The sequence below is a fragment of the Eptesicus fuscus genome, chromosome 16, assembly GCF_027574615.1.
Source record: "Eptesicus fuscus isolate TK198812 chromosome 16, DD_ASM_mEF_20220401, whole genome shotgun sequence".
Classification (NCBI taxonomy): domain Eukaryota; kingdom Metazoa; phylum Chordata; class Mammalia; order Chiroptera; family Vespertilionidae; genus Eptesicus; species Eptesicus fuscus.
This window is the reverse complement of record NC_072488.1, coordinates 22,258,971-22,282,793: the sequence shown is the minus strand read 5'-3', so window position 1 is coordinate 22,282,793 and position 23,823 is coordinate 22,258,971. Positions and strand designations below refer to the sequence as shown.

The following is a 23,823-nucleotide window of genomic DNA, read 5'->3' as shown; positions in this document are numbered from 1 at the left end:
GAAGCAAAAGAATATATACTGTATAACTCCACTGATCATGAAGTCCAAAAACAAGCAGGCTAAACTTACCAGATAGATAATAGAAGGCAGAACAGTGGTTGCCTTGCGGGGAGAGGCAGGGCGGGGGGGGGGGGGGGAGATCCACGGGACTTTCTGGAGTGATAGAATTGTTCTCACTGATGGAATGTAGCTAACACAGATATATACATTTGTCAACTACGTAGAACTGCAACGCTTAAGATCTGTACATTCCACTGCTGTATTTTAATTTTTAAAAAGTCATCTGCGCCCTAACTGGTTTGGCTCAGTGGATAGAGCGTCGGCCTGTGGACTCAAGGGTCCCAGGTTCGATTCCGGTCAAGGGCATGTACCTTGGTTGCGGGCACATCCCCAGTAGGGAGCGTGCAGGAGGCAGCTGATGGATGTTTCTAGCTCTCTATCCCTCTCCCTTCCTCTCTGTAAAAAAAATCAATAAAATATATATTTTTTAAAAAATCATCTGGACTACCTGTTAAAATGCAACTTCCTGGGCACCCTAGCCCTACTGAGTCATGGAGCCTTCTGGAGCCAGGCCAGGGAGTCTGCATTCAGAACAGACTCCGGCTTTGGCGAACGCGTTAGAACTGAGACCCATACCCCCAGGGGCTGTCCCCACGCACCCCCCCCCCCCCCAATACCGCCTTGTCCCCACAGCACATCCTCCCACCCGGCACCGGGCGCCTCCCTCTCTCCCCAAGCCCCGGCCCTCTGCCCAGTCGCCCCTGGTAACCAAGAAAGGGCTTGAAAACGCTCCAAGTGCGGTCGCCTAGGGAGGGGCCGTCCGCAGTGTCAGCGAGACAAGGGCCAATACAAAGTGCGGGGTAATTGGCGGTTTTCTAATTCGCGGCCCTTTTGTGCGGCGGCGCGGAGCCCGCGGCCGCGCTCCCAGCCCGGCCTTTCAGCCGCGGGGCCGGGCCGCCGCTCCCGCGCTCCGCAGCGCATAATTAATGGGGCTCACAGGGCCGCGGACAAAGGCGCCCATTCACCCCGCCGCTCCTCCCCCCGGGGACATTGTGATTCCTGAAAACTGCAGCCAGCTGGGCCGCCGGGAAGCGGCCGCGCTGTGGGAGAAGGAGGGCCGCCGGGGAGAGAGGCGGCTCTGTCTCGGCGCTCCCTCCGCGCGCCCGCGGCCCGGTGGGCAGGGGGCCCGGGGTCTTTTCTGAAGGCCGCCCGGCCCCGCAGAAAGCCTCGTGATTTCCATGGGGCCCTGGAGAAGAGCGCCATGGGAATGGTAATGGAGGGCACGGAGGCTGGTTCTCAGGGAAGGAGCAGGGGGTGCATTCAGGCCCGCCTGGCCGTGGCACTGCTCCCAGGTCGGGGGCGCCCAGGAGTGGCGGGTTCGGGGCGCGGAAAGCCAGGGTGTCCCCCACCTGTACCAGGCCCTCCCGGACACCAGGAAAAATGCGCCGAGGAATCAAGGCCTGAATCTGGGTCCGTGGAGCCTAGAGTGACGTGAGGGGCTGGCGTGGGAAGACCCCACCGCCACCTAGCTTCTGCTCCAAGGACCGCCTGGCTGGTGGGGGCTTGTGCATAATACCTATGCAGGCCTGGGCTTCACCCCCAGAGAACGCGGCTCCCCAAGTCTGGGCTACGGCCAGGGCATCTGTACTCCATGAGCTCTCCAAACACCGCGGAAGCCCACCCATGTTGGGTTACCTCTCAGCACCGCCCAGGGAGGTGGCTCAGGTGCTCCACTTCCCTCGCACAGAGGAGGGAACAGGCCCACGGAGGCAAACCCATCGCCCCAGGTGACAGAATAGACCCCGGGTGTGCTGGTGGTTGTGCAAGAGCAGAGGAAGGGGATGGGCTGCTGAAAGGGGAGTCTTCACCTCTTTCCCTGAACATTTCTTGACTGCTCAGGCCTGCTCTGAGCTCTCCCCTCCCTGGCCTCTCCCTGCAGGAGATTGATCTGCCTCGTTAAATGCCTCCAGCATGTTCTGTCTCCTGGGTTCACTGGGGTTTCTCCTCCCCGCTCCCTCGGGAGTGCAGACCCAGTGACCACCCTGGTTAGTGCCTGGGCCACAGTGCTGGGAGAGCGCCAACATGTCATGAGTCTGGGGTCCAGTCCTCTAGGCTTTGCTCCCCTTCAAGGCCAGTGTCCTCCCCAGGCCCAGCGGAGGGCGTGGTCCCAGGTCAGCAGTACAGGGCTTCACCTTTGCCACGGAACCCAAGGAAACAGGCGTCCGTTCATTCCTCCTCCCAAGCTGGGGGCAGTCAGGAACAGCCAGCAGAGATTTCCAAAACCTCAGCATCCTGAACACCTCCCAGAACAAGCAGGGCCTTTCCAGAGCCCTGCCCATCCCGGCCCATCTCGCAGAGACATTCTGTCCCTCAGCTATACCCTGGAAAATGTTCCCTCAGCCCCAGCCCCGGCCGGAGCCAGACAGCCCCATGGAGCCTCGCTCCCCTGTGAGCCGGGAAAGGAAGCCTCCTGGATTTTCAGAGAAGCCCAGGCTGGCCTCCAAGGCCCAGAGAGGGTGCCCAGCCACGCTCACTGCTCCCACCAGGCCATGCTGGACACTGGGAAGCCGGCGTCATGCGCCATTCATATCTGTGGGTGGGAGAATGTGCAGAAAACTCAAGAACAAAGTGAAGGGAAAGAGCAGAGAGTTCAGCCAAGGCTTGGCCAGGCCTCTCCAAAGAGGCAGATCAGCGGTCCAGGAACAAGCCGACTCAGACACAGCCACGGAAGCCAGCAGTTCCCCAGGGGGACCCTGTGACCTAAACAGCCCCCAACAGCCAGGCCAGCAGCATGGTGTCACGCAGGAAAAAAGGCCAGCTGTCTCCCGTTAAATAAACTCGAGTGATCCTATACTGTCTAACAAGGAGAGGAAGAAGGCTCAGCTATAAGGAAACGGGATGAAATGGAACCATGTCCTTGACATAGACACTGAGGTATTTGGGGGCAAAGAAGCGAATTGTCTCTAACTTGTCATCAAATGATTCCATCAAATGTAAATTACTGCTGAATCTTAGCAAAGGCCTTATAGAAATTACTTGTAATATTCTTATAATTTTTCTGAAGTATGAGATTAAAAAAAAAAACAACAACAGTAGGAAGCACATACACACAACACAGCATTGATAGTCCAAATCCTATACCCAGGGATGGGACTCAACTCTCCTGCTGTCACCTCCTTCACACATGCACACTCACAGCAGCTTTCACTATCTACTTCTTTTTTTTTAATGGAGAAAGTGTAATCAAAGGCAGTTTTGTTTATTTATTTTGTTAATCCTCACCCAAAGGTATTTTTCCATTGATGATGATGATGATGATGATGATGATGATGATTTAGGGAGAGTGGAAGAGTGAGGGAAAGACAGAGAGAAACATGGATATGAGAGAAACACATCAATTGGTTGCCTCCTGCAGGAGTCTCGGGCCAGGGAAGAGCCTGAAACCAAGGTACATGCCCTCCACGGGAATCAAATCCAGGACCTTGTGGTCCACAGGCTGATGCTCTAGCCATTGAGCCAAGCCGGCTAGGGCTCACTATCTTCTATTACAGCAGTTTCTGAACCCAAGTTGGTTGGAAGTTCCTTAAGGGTAAGGCCAGTGTCGTTTATCTCTATAATCTTATCGAAGCTAGTGCTGTGCTTTGTAAGCAGCAGGCATTCAACCAAATCCGGCATCCAATCCTTTGCCATGGAAGGTTTCCAGCTCGGAGTGAAATGGAAGGAGGAAGAGAAGGGGAGTGGGAAGAAGGAACCAAGAAAGATGGCAGAGTCTATATAGATTTTCCAGTCCAGTACACTCATGTCAGAACAGATAATTATTTTCGAGGTTAGTAGCCGGGCCCTTCCATTAATCAGATCCTTCCATTCTTCCACAAAGCTTAAAAAGTAACTCATTCCAAGTAGGGCTGCCCAATAGTAGATCCAGAACACTGACAGACATACACAGCCTGAACCTGATCAGCGTGGTTGCCAGAGTCAATCATCTGTTTATTTACCTATTTATTTACTAGTAAACATGGCCTGGTTCTCTGAGTGTTTCATGTATGTGAATCTTATCTCTCCAAAGAGACCACGGGGTTAAGGGCCTTGTCTTCTCCCACTCTCCCCCATGGCCATTCTCCTGGGATTAATAGAGACACAGACCCACGATGAGCTATCAAGGGCCTCCACCAGAGACTGTGTCTGATTCTCTCTCTTCTACATCTCTGGCACTTAACACAGTGGTTGACACATCTGGTGCTCAGTAGATTCACTGAATAATAAGTGAGCGGGAATCTTCAGTTGAGTTGAGTTGAGTTGAGTTGCCTTCTTTGCCAGGGCACACTGAGCAGGCTCTTTGAGGTTTCAGATGCTCAGTCATGGAGACATTCCAGTGCAGGCCTTCCCTCTCTGCCCATCCTCCAAGTGGGTCCCTCTGGCTGCCAGTTCTATGATACACCTCTGAGTTCTCTTCTCATGTGACAAGAAGCTCAGCGCATTTCTGGTGGGGGCAGGACCTTCTGTTAGAGAGCTCTGGGTCAAAGTTACGGTCCCCTCCATCTCCACCCTTCCCTCCATTGACACATACACTGATAAGGACAAGGCTCAGCATGGGGGCCAACAGAGGGTAGCACCCTGCAGATGCCAGAGACCAAGGGACAGCAGTGGGCTTGATGGAGGCAGGGAGAGGGTGACCAGAATGGTCATTAGCAGCCCTGTTTTCTTCCCTGGCCCCTGCGGTTGGGGCACTTGTTATAGAGCAGTGGGACTACTCCTCCTAGTGGCTAGCAGGAATGAGAAACTGAGGCATGGAGATCTTCCATGAGGTCCTTGAAACCCCTCCCAGGCCTCCAACCTCCAGGACTAGGAGCCTTGGGGAGTATTTTTCCTGCTGCTCCCAGAGGGCCTGAACCCCAGGTCTGTGCAGGGAGGGGTTGGATACATTCGTGGCTTTAGGAGAAGGACATTTTAAGATGCCCTGAGAAATCTATGCCCACTTTGAGGGAGGGGGAATTTCCTCCTTTAACATCCCCTACCATGGGGCTGGGACGTTTTGACAGAGCTTCTCCTCTCTCAGCACCTCTCACCATCTCCCTGCGTCCCTATAGAGAACCACTCGCTGGGCCTTTGGGACAGGACTGGAGATGCTCCCAATTAAAAAAAAAAAAAAAAAAGCCAGGCTCCCTGGCTGGGAACTCATCCTTCCTCCCCCTTCTCCCTTTCTTTTCTTTTCCCCTTCCCTTCACTTTCTCCCACCCTCACCCCCGACCCCAAGAGCTTCCAAAGTGACAACATGTGGGACCAAATCAAACCCTTGTCCTCGGGCTCCTGCTGGCATCTCTCCCAGATCGCCCACCTTCCTCCTCCAGCTCCACAACCCGGCCACCTCCTCGCCCCCATCCCGCCATTCCTCTTTGTGGACAACTTTCTAAATGCAGCCAACTTCCCCTTCTGGTCCTCAGGCTCCGCAAAACAGCTGCGAAAAGTCAGCCGCTCTGCAGAGGTCCCTCTTGCAGAGTCTGGCTGAGAGCAACACCCTCTGGCTCTAGCCATTGTTCCCCATCCCAGGCTCCAGAGGGCCAGTCTCCTCCAGTAAACAGTGGGGAGACCCCCAGAGACACAATCTCCCCAACAATCCAATCTAGAGGGGGCCCAAGAGGTGTAGTCAGCGGGAGGAGTGGTTGATTTTTCCGGTCCCTTCCAAGTCCGAAATTCCATAAATTCGTGATTTCTCCTTAGGGGGCTTCTGCCCAGCAGCTGGACAGAGAATGGACTTTCTCAGGACACATAGCCAGGTAAGGGTTGTTTAGACTCACACGCAGTCCTCGAAACTGCACTCCACGTCTCCTCCGCGGCTCTGAGTAAAACAGTGGCTCTCCCTCCTGACTCCTGATCAGCAGCACCTGGGGAGATTTTACAAGCCGCCAATCCCAAGCCCCACTCCAGACCAACAAAATCAGAACCTCAGGCTGGGCCTGGTCATCAGTCTGTTTGGAAGGTCACCCAGGTGATTCTGACTGAGCAGCCTGGGTTTACAACCACGTGGGAAAGGCTTCTAGAAACCAAAGACGAAGCTCTAACTCAGCGAGAGGAGCCTGCCTGCTCCCGGCCAGACCTGAGCCTCCCCACGCACCTCTGAGCAGAGGGCCCTGGGACTTGCGTCCAGGAGCTGGAAGCCCCCTCACAAGAGAAAGGAGGCTGTGGGCATCCCCAGCCCTCCGCGGGCTTTGCGAGCACTGAGAAAAGGAAAATGGAGAAGGGAAACTGAAGCTGGGTGAATGCAGTGAAGGAGAAAAAGACAAGAGAAAGGGGAAGGACTCTGAGGTCAGTCATGTGAATGGCGTTTAGGGAACAAAGCCCCTTGCACGGTGCCCGGAGCTCCAAGTTCATCAGTCATCCCCTGGGCCTGGTACGCGGCACTTCTCCGCCAGGGCCCAAGCACAGAGAGAGTTATTGCCCACAGAGGCCCAGGACAGACAGCCCACGTCCAGACATTTGCCAATTCTGAGCCTGAGCCCTGTACCTCCTTCCCTAGGCAGAGCACAGCACGACACGCTTAGACCCCCCACCACCTCTGTTCACTAAAGCCAGGGTCTCCTACAGTCATTTCAGCAAAATCACTCGGCCATTCCTAGGCCACAGTAAAGGCTAAATCCACTTGGCACCACATCAAGGTGATCGAGGTCACGCTGTATGACCTTGAGCAAGCCACCTCCCTCCCCTCTCTGGGCTCAGTGCCTGAGCTTGTCTGCCTTGTGGTGAAGGCATATGGAAGGAAGGGATGCCGCTGTAGCCCAGGGGTCAAGAGCTGGGCTCTGGGGACAGAAGCCTGGACTCGGGTCCTGGCCCTGCCACTTACCAGCTCTGTAAGCTCTGTGCCTCTGGGTCCTCAGCTGTAAGGTAAGAGTTCATTGATGGCAGAAAGGGGAAGACAACGCAAGTCCAAACTAACGGGACTGGTATCAGAATACACAAGGCCTGCCCTTTGCAAATCCCAAGATGCTAACCCCATTCGAAAACTGAACGACGGAGGCGAGCAAGCGACGGACAGAGCTGTGAGAACACACAAAAACGGAATGCCCAGTTAATGTGTCAGGGAGGTTTCTATCAGGGAGGGAGATGCAAGTGGGGCAAAGGGATGGTGGTCCCCAATCTGGGGGCAGTGGTGCCTCCCAGCCGCCACCACCAGGGGACATCTGGCAACATCTGGAGCCACTTCTGGTTGGGGGAAGAAGGAGTACTTTTCTGGCATTTAATAAGCAGAAGCCAGAAATGCTGCAAAACATCCTCCACTGCATAGGACAGGCCCCCACAGCAAAGACGTATCTGGCCCAAAATGTCAATAGCGCTGCCCAAGAAACCCTGGACTAGACAGGTAGATGGCTGGACCTTGCTGGGACAATGACGAAAATGTGCCATGAGGTACTGAGGCATGGGCTTCATTACGATAAATAAGATGGTGATAAGAATGGTTCCTAAACGTTTGGCACACAGTAGAGTGTTCAGTTAATGTTTGCTGCTCTATTGTCACTCTCTCCTTGCGGGGTCTGAACTCCTCGGCCTCCTCTGCTCCAGCAGTGAAGCTGTGGGCCTCAAGCCAGAGAGACTCCGTGTCTCCCAGAGGTGGGTGGGCAGACAGAGTGCACAGCCCAGCTCTCACCTCTGACCCAGGCAGTGGGTTGGAGGGAAGCAGTAGCTGTAGAGAGGCAAAGAGGCGGGGAGGGGAGATGGGTGGGGGGGCAAAGAGGAAGAGAAAGGAGACGCTGCAAGTTTCAATGTTTCACAACATCACAAAAATACCCAGAGAGCTGGTTGGGGGGATGGGAACAAGGAGAAGTTCAAATTGAGCAATGGCTGCAGTTCTCTTCTCAAATTCATGGAAAATTCTCTTTTCACACCCTCTGGTTCAAATGAATCAGATCCTTCAGCACCTCCACAGTGGCCTGGACAGGACATGTCCCACAGCTTAAATGCCTTCCACCATCTCCTCCCCTTCCAGTCCTCCTCATTCTTCTCCCACTCACTCTAGTCAAGAGATCCTCTAGGAGTCTTAAAGCTGAGTCCCAGATTTGGCTCTGAGCTTCCTGGCAGCCTAAGCAAAATGAGAATTGGGGTCAGCTTCATGGGTCACTTTGCTTATAATCAGAAATCTCTGAGGATGCAGAGTTTTGCCAGGAACTGGAGCATCACATCAAGGTGACCCAGGTAATGCTATGTGACCTTGAACAAGCTACCTCCCTCCCCTCTTTGGGCTCAGTGCCTGAGCTTGTCTGCCTTCCAGTGAAGGCATATGGAAGGAAGCAATGTCACTGTAGTCCATGGACCAAGAGCCTGGGCTCTGGGGACAGAGGTTGTAGGCTCATATGTGTTATAGAGTGCACTGGCTAAGTGAGGCAGAGAGTACTAGGGACGGCAGGATCCCACAATAAATGCTACAGCCTGACTCCTCCAGCCATCTATATTAATAAAAGGGTAATATGCCATCTTCCAGATGTTCGACTTCCTTCTGGACAAAGCCATGGTGGTGGGGGCTGAGGCAGACGCAGTTAGGGGCGATCAGGCCGGCAGGGGGGCAAGGTAGAGGTGATCAGGCTGGAAGGCAGAGGGGTTAGGGGTGATCAGGCAGGCAGGCAGGTGAATGGTTAGGAGCCAGTTGTCCCGGATTGCGAGAGGGATGTCCGACTGCCAGTTTAGGCCCAATCCCACAGGAGTCCCAGATTGGAGAGGGTGCAGGCCAGGCTGAGGAACCCCTTCCATGCACGAATTTTGTGAACTGGGCCTCTAGTTTTCCATAAAGTCCCATTATAAGGGAGGGACAGAATAAGGATCTTGTGGTGGCTCAACAATGTGGTCCAAGAACAACTCAGCTTCATGAGAGCCCGACTCCGTTCAGGGATAAGTCTCATCTGGAAGAATGGCTGGAATGCATGGCCTTTAAATAACCCCCATGAACTTTATTTCTCTCAACTGAGCTTTTGATAAAACTTGGGCAGCGCGAGGCAGTTGGAAGTTGTAACCGCTGACAAGGGTCTGGCAGGCAGCACTCTGGTGCTGGGCGAGTGTGGGGCTCTGGGGCCCTGGCATCTGCAGAGACATCATTCATGGATTCAGCAATTCAAAGGCTCCCCAAAGGCCCAAGAACATGCAGGACTTTCTCACTGTGCTCTGGCCTGAAGTGGAACTAGGCAGAGAGGCTGGCGACATAGGAGCAGGGCCCAGAGCAGGTGGGGACCCTGGCCAGCCCTAAGAGCCCCAGCCCACTCTGAGTTACTATTAAGGGTAATAATAGCTTTCACCTATTGCAGGTCTACCCCACCTCTTCACAACCTCAGTTAATCCTCCCAACAAAAAAATCTTAGGTAGATACATTTGACAGATGAGTAAACTGAGGCTCAGAGGGCTGATGTAACGCAGTTAGAGCAGAAGCAACGATGCCTATGCAAATCTGTCTGATTCCCAAGTTCACACACTTTTAAACGCTACACCATGATAGCCAGCCACAAAGAATGAGAGATAAAATCTGTGGGAAAAGTGAAAAGGCAGTTAATTTGCAGCATGAGAGCACAGGAAACACATAACTCTCAGAACATGATCGGGAGAAAGCGGGAAGCCTGCAGCAACGTTTTGAATTTAAGACCCTGGGGCTTCTCAAAGCCTCCTCAAGGCCCCAGAGCCTGCTGGGTTGTAAACATAGGTTGTACCCAAGTTTCTAGGAAAGCTAGGGGTGTTGCAGGAAAGGGCCCAGCTTAAACAAAGGCCACAGGGCAGTGGATAAAGGACACCCCACGACCAAGCTCAAGATGCCTCCCAGAAGCTGCAGGAGATCCATCTGCATGCCAATGAACGAGCAATGCAGAGCCCACACTCACTCTGGACAGCTAGGCCAAGCTTGGAGCCCGCAATCCCTGCTGGGCTGGGCCATACTCACCCCCCCCTCTCCCCCCCGCCCCCCACCACATGCCTGGCTGGTGTGGCTCAGTGGTTGAGCATCAATCTATGAACCAGGAGGTCATGGTTCGATTCCCGATCGGGGCACATGCCCAGGTTGCTGGCTCAATCTCCACTGTGGGGCACGCAGAGGCAGCAGATCAATGATTCTTTCTCATCATTGATGTTTATATCTCCCTCTCCCATCCTCTCTGATCTGAAATCAATAAAAATGTATGAAAAGTACCTGCCAAGTTCACCCAATTAGTAAGTAGCTGCCCCCCGCCCCTGACCTGTCCTCCCTCTCTTCTTTCCTTTATCAAATGGCACTACTGCCCACCCAGGTGCTCAACTTAGAGACTTTATGTCTCTCCTGAGTGGGCTTCACCCTCATCTTCCACATACAATTCAGCACCAAAGCCCAGTTGTTTTACCTTAATAAATAGCTCTCCAATCTAGCCCTTCCCTCCATCTCTGATGCCACCACGGTGCTTTGAGTCCCTGCAGGTCTCTCCTGATCTCCTGCAGGAGCTTCCACATTGGTCTCCACACAGCTCTTCCTCCACTCAGCAGCCATGGGCATCTTTTGGAAACTCAAATCCAACCATGCCAACTCCCTGGTTAGGAGAGCTCAATGGCTTCCCACTGCTCTTCTTACAAAGCCTTGCCATGGCCTGCCCAGCTTGTGAGATCACCTCTCCTTGAGCCCCACCCCCTGTCCCTCCTCTCTTCATTTCAGTCAGGGTGGCTTTCTTCCAGTCCCCTGAACGCCCACCAGCTCCCTCCCTGATGGAAGCATCCTTTGCACATGCTGTTCCTTCTGCATGGACCATTCTTCCTTTGCCTCTTCACTGGTTTACTCCTAATCACCCTTCATATCTCGGGTCCTGCGTCCCTTCCTCAAGAACATTTCTCTGTCCTCCTTGATTAGATGATACCCCCTATAGCACTCATCACTGTTATTATTGATTAGATGATATCCCCCTTGATTAGATGATATTCCCTATAGCACTCATCTCTGTTATTATTTTATGTCTATTTGAGTAATTATTTGATGAAGGTACATCTCCCTTACGTGACATTAAGCTCCATGAGGACAGGAACTCTGACTATTTTGCTCACCACTGAAACCCAGTGTCTAACACATAGAAAAACGTCAATATTGGCTGAATGATTAAATCAGCAAAAGCTAGAATTGAGACCCAAACCTGTGTGACTCTTCACACACCAATTGTGAGGAATTATATTGTGAGCTCAGGCTGCCACCCCAAAATACCGTAGAATGAGTGACTTAAACAACAGAAATGTATTTTCTCATATTTATTTCTGGAAGCTGGAAGTCCAAGACCAAAGCGCTGCTGACTTGGTTTCTGGTGAGCCTATGTCCTCTGCGTGCAGAAGCACCTTCTTGGCCCCTTCTCTGTGCACACAGGGACAGAAAGAAATCTGTGGTATTTCTTCTTCCTATAAAGGCACAGTCCTATTGGATTAAGGCCCCACCCTTATGCCCTCCTTAAAGACCTTATTTCAAATACAGTGGTCAGGGCTTCAACATATGACTTTTTTTTTTGGGTGGGGGGGAGGGTGGCACAGTTCAATTCATAACATTCTGCCATCTAGCCCTCCAAATTCATATTCTTCTCCCATGCAAATTACATTTGCCCCATTCCAAAAGCCCCCAAAGTCTTAACTCATTCCAGCATCAGTTCTAAGTCCAAAGTCTCACTAAATATCACCTAACTCATTATTGGTGAGATTTGAGCTATGTTCATCCTGGGGCAAAATTCCTCTCCAGCTGTGAGCCTGTGAAACCCTCCAAGTTATGTGCTTCCGAAACACAATGGTGGGAACCAGTATGGGGCAGACATTCCCATCCAAAGGGAGAAACTGCAAAGAAGAAAGGGGTAACAGTTCCCAAGCAAGCCCAAGAGTAGCAAGGCAAATCCCGCTTGCTCTTAAAGCTCCAGGTTAGTCTTCTTGAGCTCAATGTTCTGCCCACTGGGACACCATCAGCACCACAGCCCTAGGCAGTGGCTCTGGCCTCTTACCACTGCTGGGTGCCCCTTAGGCACCTGGAGGTGGCATCCTGGTGGAAAGCAGGAGGAAACCACCTTGTGCCCTGGGCCTGCAGTGGGAGTGGCATACAGGTGGCCCAGGGTGACCTCTGAATCACCTTCAGGTTACTTTTGCGTTTTCTGAAGGATAAGCATGTTGGAAGCACTATTGTCTGGTGCTATAGATCCCTTCCTTCATCCCATTTTCTCTACCCCCTTTAGTCCCAGTAGTGCTTCTGCTGGGGTAATCTCGTCTCTATGCCCCGCTTCAGCCGAGATGGCTGATTAAATTTGAGGGTGATCTCTTTAAGGAATGATCATCCAGCCACATCCATGCTGCTGTTCTCTCCAGAACACATTTTCTCATTTTTTGCAACATGGACAGGCTGAGAATTTTCCACATCTTCAAGTTCTGGTTCCTTTCCTCTTAATAATTCTTCTCAATTGCTCTCTCTCTCTTCTCTCTCTTCTCTCTTCTCTCTCTTCTCATATGCAATAAGGAGGAGCCAGGCCTCACTTTCAAAACTTTGCTTAGAAATCTCCTCTGCTAAATATCCAAGGTCACCACACACAAGGTCTACCTTCCGAGAAACACTAGGACACAATTGAGTCAAATTTGGTGCTATTTGATAACAAGGATTGTCTTTTCTCTAGCTGCCAATGACATGCTCTTCATTTCTGTCTGAGTTCTCACTACAAGCATCTCTACATATCCTATATAATAAAAGGCTAATATGCAAATTGTCCCCTCAACTGGGAGTTTGACCAGGGGGCGGGGCCAGCTAGCCAACCTCCCATATTACCTCCCCTCCGGCCAGCTCTGTCCAATTGCCCCCATTGGGGCAGGCCGCCAGACCCCACCCATGCACAAATTCATGCACCGGGCCTCTAGTTATTAATATCCTACCAACATTCTGTCATGATGACATATGTGTTCTCTGCAGCTATCTTGTTTATTTTAAGTTTTATCAGAATCACCTTTAATGTTTATATGTCTACCAATAATCCCTCCAAGGTAATATCAATTTTCCTACGATTCACCTCAAGCTCTTCTTCTAGCCTCTACTGTTACCCAGCTCCAATACCACTACCACAGTTTTGGGTTATTTGTTATAGCAGCACCCCATTCTCGTGCCATTATCTGTATTATTCAGGGTTCTCCAAAGAAACCTGATAGGACATATCTATATATCTATATCTATAGATAAAGAAATTTATCATAAGGAATTGGTTTATGTAATTATGGATGCTGGCAAGTTCAGAATCTACAAAGCCAAAGTCCCAGTTTGAGTCTGAAGGCTGGAAGGCTGCTGTTGAAGCAGGAAAAACTGATGTCCCAGCTTGAAAACCATCAGGCAGGAGAATTCTCTCTGACTCAGGGGAGCATCAGTCTTGTTCTATTCAGATCTTCACCTGATTGGATGAGGTCCACCCACATTATGGAAAGAAATCTACTTTACTCAGTCTACCCATCTAAATGTTAATCCCCTTCCAAAATATCTTCATAGCAGCAATTTTCAACAAGTGTGCTGCAAGAGGACTTGGACATGCTTTGAACAATGTACCATTACAAGCATGAAGCAAGCATAGATCTGGCAAGTGCGTGCCTCTTCTCTTCGGGTTTGACATTGAAACCACAAGATGCAGAGGCTGGGAGGACGGGCTCTCTATGGGACTATCTGTTTGGTCTTGGCCTCTGTGGCCATGAGTGATAGGAGGTCAGGAGCATCATTCCTATATGACTCGAGTAGGGTCTGGGACAACCCATGTCAGGTGACCCTAAACATCATATTGTGTCACCTTGTGCCTTTTCTGTACCTAGCACCAGAGACTGTCACACGTTATACACTAAACAACATACATCCCACTGCATCTCACCCCACTCTGAAGTTTAGGCGACTGAAACTTTAGGCGACAGTTCTCCAGAGCCTGAAAGTACCATGGCAAAGCCCAGAATCCTCAGCAGCTACTGGGAGATTCCACAGCATTAGTCTGGTAGGGGGTCTAGGAATCTGCATTCTTAACCTCTGCCTGGGTCACACAGGGCTAGTCTCTCCTCAGAATTAAGGTTTCCACGTGGTTATTTCTGAAAAGCCCCCAAGGTGTGTGGACTAGGGAGGGACATCAACTCTAGATGTGGCCCTAGCTGATGACTACCACAGGCAGGGCCCAGGCGGCCAGCAGCCAGAGATTCAAGTCATATCCTATACCAAGTGGACATTTTATTATATACATTTCTCTCCCAACTTCAGAGGCAACTTGCCTCTACAGGTTTCCTCCACAGAGCAATCCTCAGAGATTAAATGTGTTTTGAGTTGTATTTTGAAAAAAGAGGAAATTGGATCCCGGTTCTGGGTGGGAGGAGAGGTGAAGGGAGGGGAAAGAAAGTTCAGAAAGGAGGCAAAAGGCAAAGATTTCCAGAAACTTCCTCATGCTTTCCTCCCCGCTGTACTAGTAGTGTGTGCCTGTCTATCCATTACTGTCCCTCCCCTCTATCAATGGATACCATGAAGTTTGTATTCTCCCAAGATGGCTGCACCAAAATATGTATCCCATCACTGAGACATGAGGTCTACGTTACCTCTCATTGAATCTGGGCAGGGGCTTATGACTGCTCTGCCAACGAAATATGATTTTGGATGCTAAGTCATATAAAGGATATAACTTCCACCCAGCTCTCTCTTTTTTGGGGTACTCACCCAGCTGCCATGCTATGAAGATGTCCAAACTAGCCTCTATGGAGAGCCCTGTGTGGAGAGGAACTGAGGCCCCCAGCCTACAGCCAGCACCAACCACCAGATTTGTGAGCGAATGATTCCAGAGTTTAGCCTTCAATGCTTCTAGTTGAGGTTCCAGACAACACAGAGCAGAGACAAGCCCTGATCTCTAAGCCCTGATTCCTGACCCAAAGAATCTGCAAACATAATAAACAGTGGTTTGATGCCAAAATTACAGCAATTTCTTACACAGCCATAACTGAAATGCATACAATCCTAGTAGTTCTTGCATCCTCTCAATCTCACTGCATAATTCCCTCATGTACTCCTAATTCTAAACTTAGCTCTTGTCCTGTCCGAGCACCTGTTCTGCCTAGGTTCCCAGGTTCCTCTGGGAGCCCCCCTGGCCTCCTTTTGTACTGAGCTGGAATTTCCTCCTCTGTAACCCAAGTATATGCTCAAGGCTTTGCATTCTCCACATTGTCCTACAAATTCAGGTTTGGAAGTGCTCCTTCCCTATAACAGGCCTCCCTGAGAACTGGAACAGTGTATGCATCCTCTCTGGATTTCTTAGAACCTTTTACATAAGTGTTTGTTGGAAGATGGCCTGTCCATAAAACAGAGGGAGCAGAGCCGGAATGAAGCGAAATCACTATTCAACTTTCCACTCCCTGCCCTCATTTCCTCTGGGCCAGGTCTTGAGCAAGAGAGACAAAAAGGATAAGAGATTTCCTTTCCTTCGAGAGGATTTCAGTCTGATTAGGGAGATAGTAACAGAAAGACTAGAATAGATTAGGATATAATTAAACAAGGGTCACAGTCACCAGAAAGGGGAGAGACCTGCATAGAATGGGCTGGTCAGGGCAAGCTTCATGAAGGAGGCAAGGACTTGGATTTAAAAGTACCAGAGCTCTAGGACAGATGTTCTTTTGATAGAATGCCTCGCTTGCTTTCTCCCACCTACACTTGCCAAGGTCCCAGCTGAAGGTGTGTGTGAGTGTGTGTGCGCGTGTGCATGCACACATACATGGTTGGGGTAGGGGCATTGGAATATCTCTTTCCTGGGATAGAGTCTAAAGGACAAGCATGTTCCTAACCATTTCCTTAGTTTGCCCTTCTCTCCTCCATCTCACTGTGGGATTGGGATAAGAATGAGATACGTCAAATGACGTGGCTGTATAACCAACTAGATGTACACTCAACAATATGTGTGGACCTTAAAAGCAGTGCTGACTGAAGAAGGCAAGAAACAACAAAATCTACAGTACAGTATCATTTACATAAACTAATGTACATCTACAAAGAAAGGCAATGTATGTTTTATAGGGACACATACAAAGACGTGATGTCAACCATATTAATGTGGTTGCCTTTCTTTCTTGGTTGGAGGGGGGTGACTGGGGCAGTGAACAAGGATCAAAGGAATAAAGAACTAAAACAAGACAGGGCCTTTGTGTGGAATGAATAGTGATGAGAATGTGCCACTGAGAATGTTGGACTCAATTCTGCACCCGAGGTCCAAACAAAAAGAAAAGTCAAAACCCAAATCACTCTTGGAAATGATACTACCAACTTTAGGACAGCACTCATATCTGTGTGGGAGGAATATGGGACAGGGACTTAGCTATAGCTGTAATATTTTATGTCATTTAAAAAGATAAGGAAATCCGAAGCAAAATGGCAAATTGTTAACATCTGTTGTATCTGGGGAGCTGGCTATGTGGGTTTCTGTTAGATTGTTTTTAAATGTATTATAATTTAAAAAATATTTTAAAAGTTTGCCAATCAAGACACTGCAAAATAACTTTGTGACTTTTACCAGAATTCATTTCTTTCTTTTTTAAAAAAATATTTTTATTGACTTCAGAGAGGGAGAACGATACAGAAATATCAATGATGAGAGAGAATCATTGATCAGTTGCCTCCTGCACGCCCCACACTGGGGTGCAAGCCTGCAACCTGGGCATGTGCCCTGACCGGGAATTGTACCGTGACCTCCTGGTTCATAGGTCGACGCTCAACCTCTGAGTAACGCCCGCCCGGCCAAATGAATTTCTGATCATAGGTTGGCCTCTGAATATCTCTACAGAGCTGCATGGCTGCTCCAGGCTGTCAGAAACACAAGTCCCAAAAAAGAGAACATGAATACTTGACTTTCAATTGGTAAAGAGTTCATAAATAAGATCTTGGTGAAAGTGTCTTTGCTTGCTGCATATAGAGTGAAACTAAATGGATGAATAGTTATAGGAATCTTTTTCCTGTCCGGTTGGATCAGATAGCCACTCAGGACTTTGTGGGAATATTGGCCTTCCTGGGGATGACAAATCCTTGATAATTGTATGGAAGTTCTTCTTTTTTAAAAAAAAATATTTTTATTGATTTCAGAGAGAAAGGGAGAGGGAGAGAGAGATAGAAACATCAATGATGAGAGAGAATCATTGATTGGCTGCCTCCCACTTGCCCCCTACTGGGGATCGAGCCCGCAATCCTGGCATATGCCCTTGACCAGAATCAAACCCTAGACCCTTCAGTCCGCAGGCCAGTGCTCTATCCACTGAGCAAAACTGGCTAGGGCTGTGTGGAACTTTTGTAGGCAACTCTTGGAGGGCTGCACAGCTCACAATTAGAGGGTCTGGATTCTGAGAACCCCATGATACTTAGGGTGAGGGGCTCAACAGTTGAATCTATGGTGTACATTCTGTACTAAATGACTCTTCTCTCCCCCTCCCCACTCCCATCATAGCGGATGAGTATGGAGGGAATAGCTGAACCAAGCCGGGCCAATCAGATTCTTTCTCCTAAGAGTCTGGAATTTGGAATTGCAAGGCAGAGATTGGGAGCTGTTGGAATGGGGCTGCTTTAATGGAAGTGTTCTAAGGGGGAGGTTCATTGACTCCAGGTGCTTAGGTCCTTGGAACTGCCTGGCACTTTGCATGAGCTGACTGGCACTGCTAGACATGGCCTGGGGCTGATTCCGGGATGGGGACTGCGCTGCAGGATGTGCTCACCTGCTTCTCGGAGGGCAGAGTGTTGGGGCTGTGAGGTCTTAGATGCCTTAGGCCCTAAGGCTTAGGGGACTGCTGAGTGGGGAGGGGGTCTGACCACTCTCCACAGAGAGCATGGGGCTTTGGGGGCTGCAGGGTGTTTGGAATAAGGGAGCAACAGGAGCACGATGTCCTTGGCACGACAGGACAGGCCTGGTTCCTGGAAGGAGAGCAGGGAGGGGTGGGCACGAAGGGCGTCCGGGCTGGTCTGCAATAATGAGCTTGCTCTGCTCACAACCCTGCTATTTGAGGACCTGGAGCCATGACGTCCCTGAGTTTCCATTCTGTGCGCTGCAGCTGTTGGTTAGTGTTTCATTCAAAATGCTTTGCAGGAAGCATCAGGCTCCACATTCCAGGGGTTTTAGTCATCTTTTTCTCTCAGCGAGTTGGAGCTGGGATTAGAACGTTCTTCAAACCACACTGTCCTCGGCTGGACTCCCAAGAGGAAGTGGGTGGGTCACTGGGGAGGAGAACACAGGCCCAAATTCAGGAACGAAATGAAAAGAGATTAAGGCCGGCACAAATGAACTCCTAGAGAGATCACTGAGCCGAGGCCCAGGCTTGGAGAGGGGTGGAAGCCTGTGTGTGGTGACTCTTGCCCTCCCCAGCCATGGTCCAGAGGGAACACCGAGTCTTTCTCTCTCCCCCCTGCCCCCACACCTGCATCCTGAGGGGCCCACACACTCAGCTCCTTGCTTGGGTCACTGCCCTCTGGCTGAGGGAGTGTGACATGGGGCTTTCCTTGCTATAGGGTGGGTGGTGACATATGTTTGGTTTGGGTCAGGGAGAAAAGCACTTTAGTAAATGGACCCCACAGGTACTCGAACCCAGAAAAACCACACAAATGTCTGCTGAGTGTCCGCTATGCTCCTGGCAATGGGCCAGGTGTTGGGAATATAACAGGGTATGTCCCAGGCCCCATCCCTGATCTCCCCGTAAGGCCTGGGAAATATGGCCTAGAAGGGGATAAGCGGGGGAGAGCAGATTAAGGGAGTGGGGACCAGTAGAGACCAGATTCAGGCGGGCAGAGGGCAGGCCAGTGTAGATGGCCACCATGGACCACGTGGGTGGTGCAGTGCTGAGAGAGTGTGAAGGGGAGGGTGGGGCCCAACAGAGACTTGGGTGGCTGAAGCTCTGGGAGGAAGAAGGTAATGGACAGCAGCAAAGTCCCAGAGGTCCTGACGCAGGACTCCCCCCTCAGGTCTTGAAAAGCCCAGAAGCTGGCCCAAGAGGAGGAGGCAACCCCCAGGGGCTGGGGGTTCCCAAGCAGCCGCTGAGCACCTGCCACCCATTCCTCTGAGCACCTGGGCAGAGGGAAGGAAACCCCATGATAAGAGTCGAGTCCAGTACGTAGACAAGTAGGCAGGATTCTGGAGATGGCCCCCAAGTTTTCCCACCCTGATCCCTGAATACGACATCAAGTCTCTGATGCTGTGACACCCATCATATGGCAAAGGGATTGAAAACCCTGATGAAGATTATGCGTCAGTTGACTTTGAGTTAATCAAAAGGGAGATTACCTTCTAGTTCTAATTTGGCACCCACCCACTTTTCTATTAAATTTGCCTATTGAGGGGCTTCCATCTTTTGTCAATGTTGATCTAGCTATTGATTTTCAGGACCTGATAACTTATATTGCTTGGGCTTGTTTCAAGGTTATTTCAGAGGTCTGTTGTGGGGAACTGGAGTGGAATTTATGATATGATACATAGAACAATTTATTTGCTTTGGCTTCAAGAAACAGAAAATTGAACTGAAATTGTCGTAAACAAATATATTGATTCACTTCAACAAAAATTTCAGCTGTAGATTGACTGTGGCCATAGCAGGAAAAAAAAGGAGTGCGGGGTGTGGAGATTACCTAGTAGGAGTGCCTCCTGTGATCACATAAGCCCTTAAGCAGCTGAGTTTTCTCTGGCTCCTGGCAGGAGAGGAAACCATCGATTTGAAGCACGGGAGGGAGGGGGATTCCATGGACCTTTGATGACTTGAAGATGGAGGAGACCCGAGAGAGAACAGCTTCCAGGAACCGAGACAACCAGCAAGGAAACAGCACCTCAATCCGACAACCGCAGGGGCACAGTTCTGCGGCCGCCAGAATGAACTTGGGAGCACTTTCCTTCCCAGAGCTTCCAGAGAGAAGCCCAGGCAGCTAGCTCACCCCTTGATTTTGGCCTGACAAGACCTGGAGCACAGGATCTAGCTGCACCCACCTGGACTTCTGGCTACAGAACTGTCAGACAATAAAACGGGTGTTTTAGGCTGCTCACTGTGTGGTAACCTGTTGCGCAGTAACAGGGAATGAATGCACTCCCACTTTCTCTCCCACTTTCTCGTTTCATCTCCGAGATCTGTGGTGACTCCCGCTTTGCAAATGGGACAGGGTCAGTGCAGGGCCCAGTTTGCACGAGGCCCCAGCTTAACAGTCACCAATGAACCAAGGGCCACTTGGCCCTTGGCCTAGGGTGCCTCGTCTTCCACTCAGGGGGAGGGGAGGGAGCTGCATCCTACTCTCCCCTTTGTAAGAACCCCCAGCAGCTCCTTGCATGCTGCAGCCTGCAGGCTGGGAAGCCGCCCCAGCCCTGCATTCCCCGCAGGAGAGCAGATCTCTGGGCGGAAACAAGAGAAGGGCAGTGACCTCGTCCTCCCCCTTCTTCTCAGATGACAAGTCTGGACTCTGTCAAGGCAAGAGGCAGGAGCTGGGATGCAAGGAGCAATCAAGTTTGGCTGCACCCTTCCCCACCCCCAATGAAAAGCACTCTCTGTCTGGCTGGGATGGGGATTTTAAAACTTTATACTTGCTTCCTTAGTAATTTGTTGGACACGTAGCCAGGTATCCCTGGGGGTCCAGAAATGTTGGCAAAGAGGAAGGTATGTTTCTGTTTTATTGATTAAGAAGCTCTAATAAAAGTTTCTTCAGATAGACAGTTTCTGAGATGCGTGAGCCCCAAATACACGAGTACCTGGTGGGCAAGAAAGAGGAAATAAATATGGCCTTCCTTAGCACAATGCAACAGCCAGCTTGGAAATATCTTTTTGACAAGCAGAAATAATTTTTATTCTGATGACAGGCAGGCCTGGTCCGTCAGCAGCAAAAGTCTTCAGTCAGCAAAGTTTGCCTTTGTGCTCCACCTTCTACAAGCCACTTCCTCTCTCTGTATCCTGTTTCCTTCTCTCGGCCCTGCTTGGCCAGATCCCAGGGTGGATACACTGGGGAGCCTCTGAAAGACTCTCCCAGTTCAGTGTCCCTGAGGGAGGGCAGACCCTCACCCTGGGGACGGAATGGTGGAATGCCAGGCGCAGGGCAGGCAGGATGGGGGAGGCTTGGGGGCAGGACAGAGTATTGGGGCTGTCATGTGTTTGAGGGTTGAGAGGCCAGAGGAGCTTCAGCGCCAGGTCCTGGGATAGTCAGCCCCACAGCAAGGAGGAAGATGAAGGGATGGAGGGGTCCTTGGGGGTGGGAGCAAATCTGACTCCTTGCAGGGCTGCCTTTTGGGGCCGAAGCTAAAGGAAGTGCCAGGCGGGCATTGATGAGTGGGGCCCACTGCCCGGGCTGGGACATTGAAGCTGGGGCTGGGCACTGCCCTCAGCTGCCTCCACCCTCCTCCCTCGGGCTGTGGGCTCAAAGCTGAGCCAAGCCGAAAACAGACAGCCTCTCTGTGCCTCTCTCTGTTCCCACCTTCATCCTGACAGAGCCTGGTTTTCATCACCCATTAATCATCGAAGCTTCCCACAGCCTGTGTCTGTCTGTCTGCACTCACCAGTCTCCCCCTTCCTGGGCCCTGGGGAGATGGATAGACAGACAGATAGGCAGATGGTCTCTGACTTAGGGAAAGTTAGGGTCACATTGGGGGCCGTTTCCTGAGCTTGCTAGGGCACCCCCACCCCCAGCCCTGCCTGTAGCCGCCAGCCCGGCCATTAGCTGTCTTGTTCACCAGGAAGGAAATGGGTTGGAGGGCTGAGGAATTCTAATTAAGCTTCCCCAGCTGGCGGGCTGGCTGGTGGCTGAGAGCTGGCACCTCCAGCCCCCTGAGAGTTGGTACCAGCTCTGTTTGGCCTGGCCTGCTGGATGCCCACCTGCTGCTGTGGGAACCCCGGCTTCAGGCTGCCTTGCAAAACCCCCTGAAGATTACCAGGCTCTGGGGCTCTCAGCAATTGCTGGCCCAGCCTGGCTCTCGTCACACCACCTCTCTGGCCCTATCCTCACTCCCTCCACACCATGACTTACCCGAAGGAGAGGAACCTTTGGGGTTGGATTGCCATGTGGGACCCTCCCCATTCAGACTGCCATGGCACCCCTGTCCCCAACTCTGGAGACCTGGTTACTGATCTCGTCTACCCTGACCCAGTGTAGCTTGGCGCCACTCACAGTCTTTCTGAGACTCAGTGTCCTTGACTGTGACAGTCACAGTCACAGTGCCTGGTCAAATAGGGTGCCCGTCAGTGTGGGGAAGCCCCAGTTACCATGGCGTGCCCACCCCTTGGGGTGTGGGCTGAGGGTAGGTGGGCAGCACAGCGTAGGGCTGGGTGTGGTGGTGGCAGGCAGCCAGAGGTTCCCCAGTTGTGATCACAGCAGAGCTCTGGGATAGAGTGTGAAAACTCGGAAATGACCCCAGGTGTGGTCTTTCCTTCCTGGTCCAGCGCTCTGTGCTCCCCCATACGTGTCCCCAGAACCCAGGAGTTCCCAGCTCTGGCTACACCCGAAGCCCTTCCCCAGGGCAGGTCTCTGTCTTTCTGCACTTCCCATGTGCCAGGCTGCCCTGGTGGGTGGGAGCAGATCCCCAGATGGCTTCCACCAGGACTGCAGGGCCTGCTCCCGGCACTGAGGCAAAACCACCTCCAACGGACACGGAGCTGCTCTGAGCCCGCCCGAACCAGGATTCTGAAGCCCTGGACTCCTTCCCACAAATCCTGGATGCACATCTGCATATCATTGCATCATGATTTGCATTTATTTGCATTCAAGTCCACATCCACCCACCCCGGACTGTTCCTTTTCCCATCTCTAGTGAGGCTCAGTATTTAACCAGCAACTCCAAGTTGTAGCATCTAAGCTCCAACCCATTTCCATCCATTTCAAGTGTGTATTGAGGACCTGGTGTCTGCACTGGCCTGTATCTGAGCCATCAGGAAGATGAGGATGGGGAAAACAGAGCCTGCTCTTCGGGTGTTCAGAGCCTAGCTGGGGAAACAAAATCCAGGAAGAAGTGTTACCCAGAGTACACTCCAGGGTGCAGGAGATACAGATTGGGGGGTGGGGGAGTGCTGGGGTGATGGGTAGGAGCTCAGAGTGGGCTGGAGGAGCATGGGCAGTGAGCTCCAAAATCCCTGGCACAGGGCTTCATATGTGCTGGCCATTGTGTTGGGGAGGCCTGCGGCATCAGAGGGCTGGGTTTTCTTACTCAGTCCTGGGTCTCACAGCCCTCTGGGGCAAGCCCTAGAAATGGTTGCCTTGCATTGTACCATTGACCTGCTCTCAGCCTGGACAGATTGGACCGAGTGTGGGGCCAGAGCCAAAGTCAGCCTTTAGAGAGGTGGCTGGATACAAGCGCTCTGAGTGGTCCCAATTTGATCCCCATTCAGATGATAGGGATGAGGGAAATGAGCTACAGAAGGGCCAAGTGACCCGCTCCAGCATCCCCCCCGCCCCCAGAAAGAGAAGGATCTGGGACATGAACCAGGCAACCTGGGTTCTAGGCCTGTGCCCTGGACCACCACCCTCTATAGTGTCTCGTGAAGAGACGAGCTGGACTGGGCTCCGAGTCAGGGGTTAGTAAGGCTAGAGTCTGGTGACCTGTGTTCAAATCCTGACTCCACCAATTACCAGCTGCCTGACTTCAGGGAAATCACTCAATTGCTCAACTGAGGTTTCCTCACCTTTCGAGTAACACCTACCTGGTAGGTACCTGACTCACTTTGCCCAGTGCCTGCCAGGCTCTGTAGTCAATGTGCATACATGTCAGCCATTGGGAGGGGATGGAGGGAAGAGGGATGAGAACATCGCTGTGGGCTATGTGAGGAAATCAGCCCGACAGTAGCAGGAACTGCCCAGGGAAGGAAAGGGGACAAGGCCAAGCCTGGGGGAACAGAGCCCCATGCCTG

The 23,823-nt window shown here is 51.5% G+C and overlaps 2 long non-coding RNA genes across 2 annotated transcripts in view; one reads left to right on the top strand and one right to left on the bottom strand.

Moving 5' to 3' along the window:
- The window catches only part of LOC114230276 (uncharacterized), a 198,577-nt gene that overhangs the window by 42,256 nt on the left and 132,498 nt on the right, over positions 1–23,823 (bottom strand). The window lies entirely within an intron of this gene.
- LOC114230277 (uncharacterized) lies at positions 1,119–19,976 on the top strand. The gene is made up of 3 exons (XR_008558557.1): positions 1,119–1,270; positions 5,719–5,774; positions 19,650–19,976. It is a non-coding gene; the product is annotated as an uncharacterized LOC114230277 (long non-coding RNA).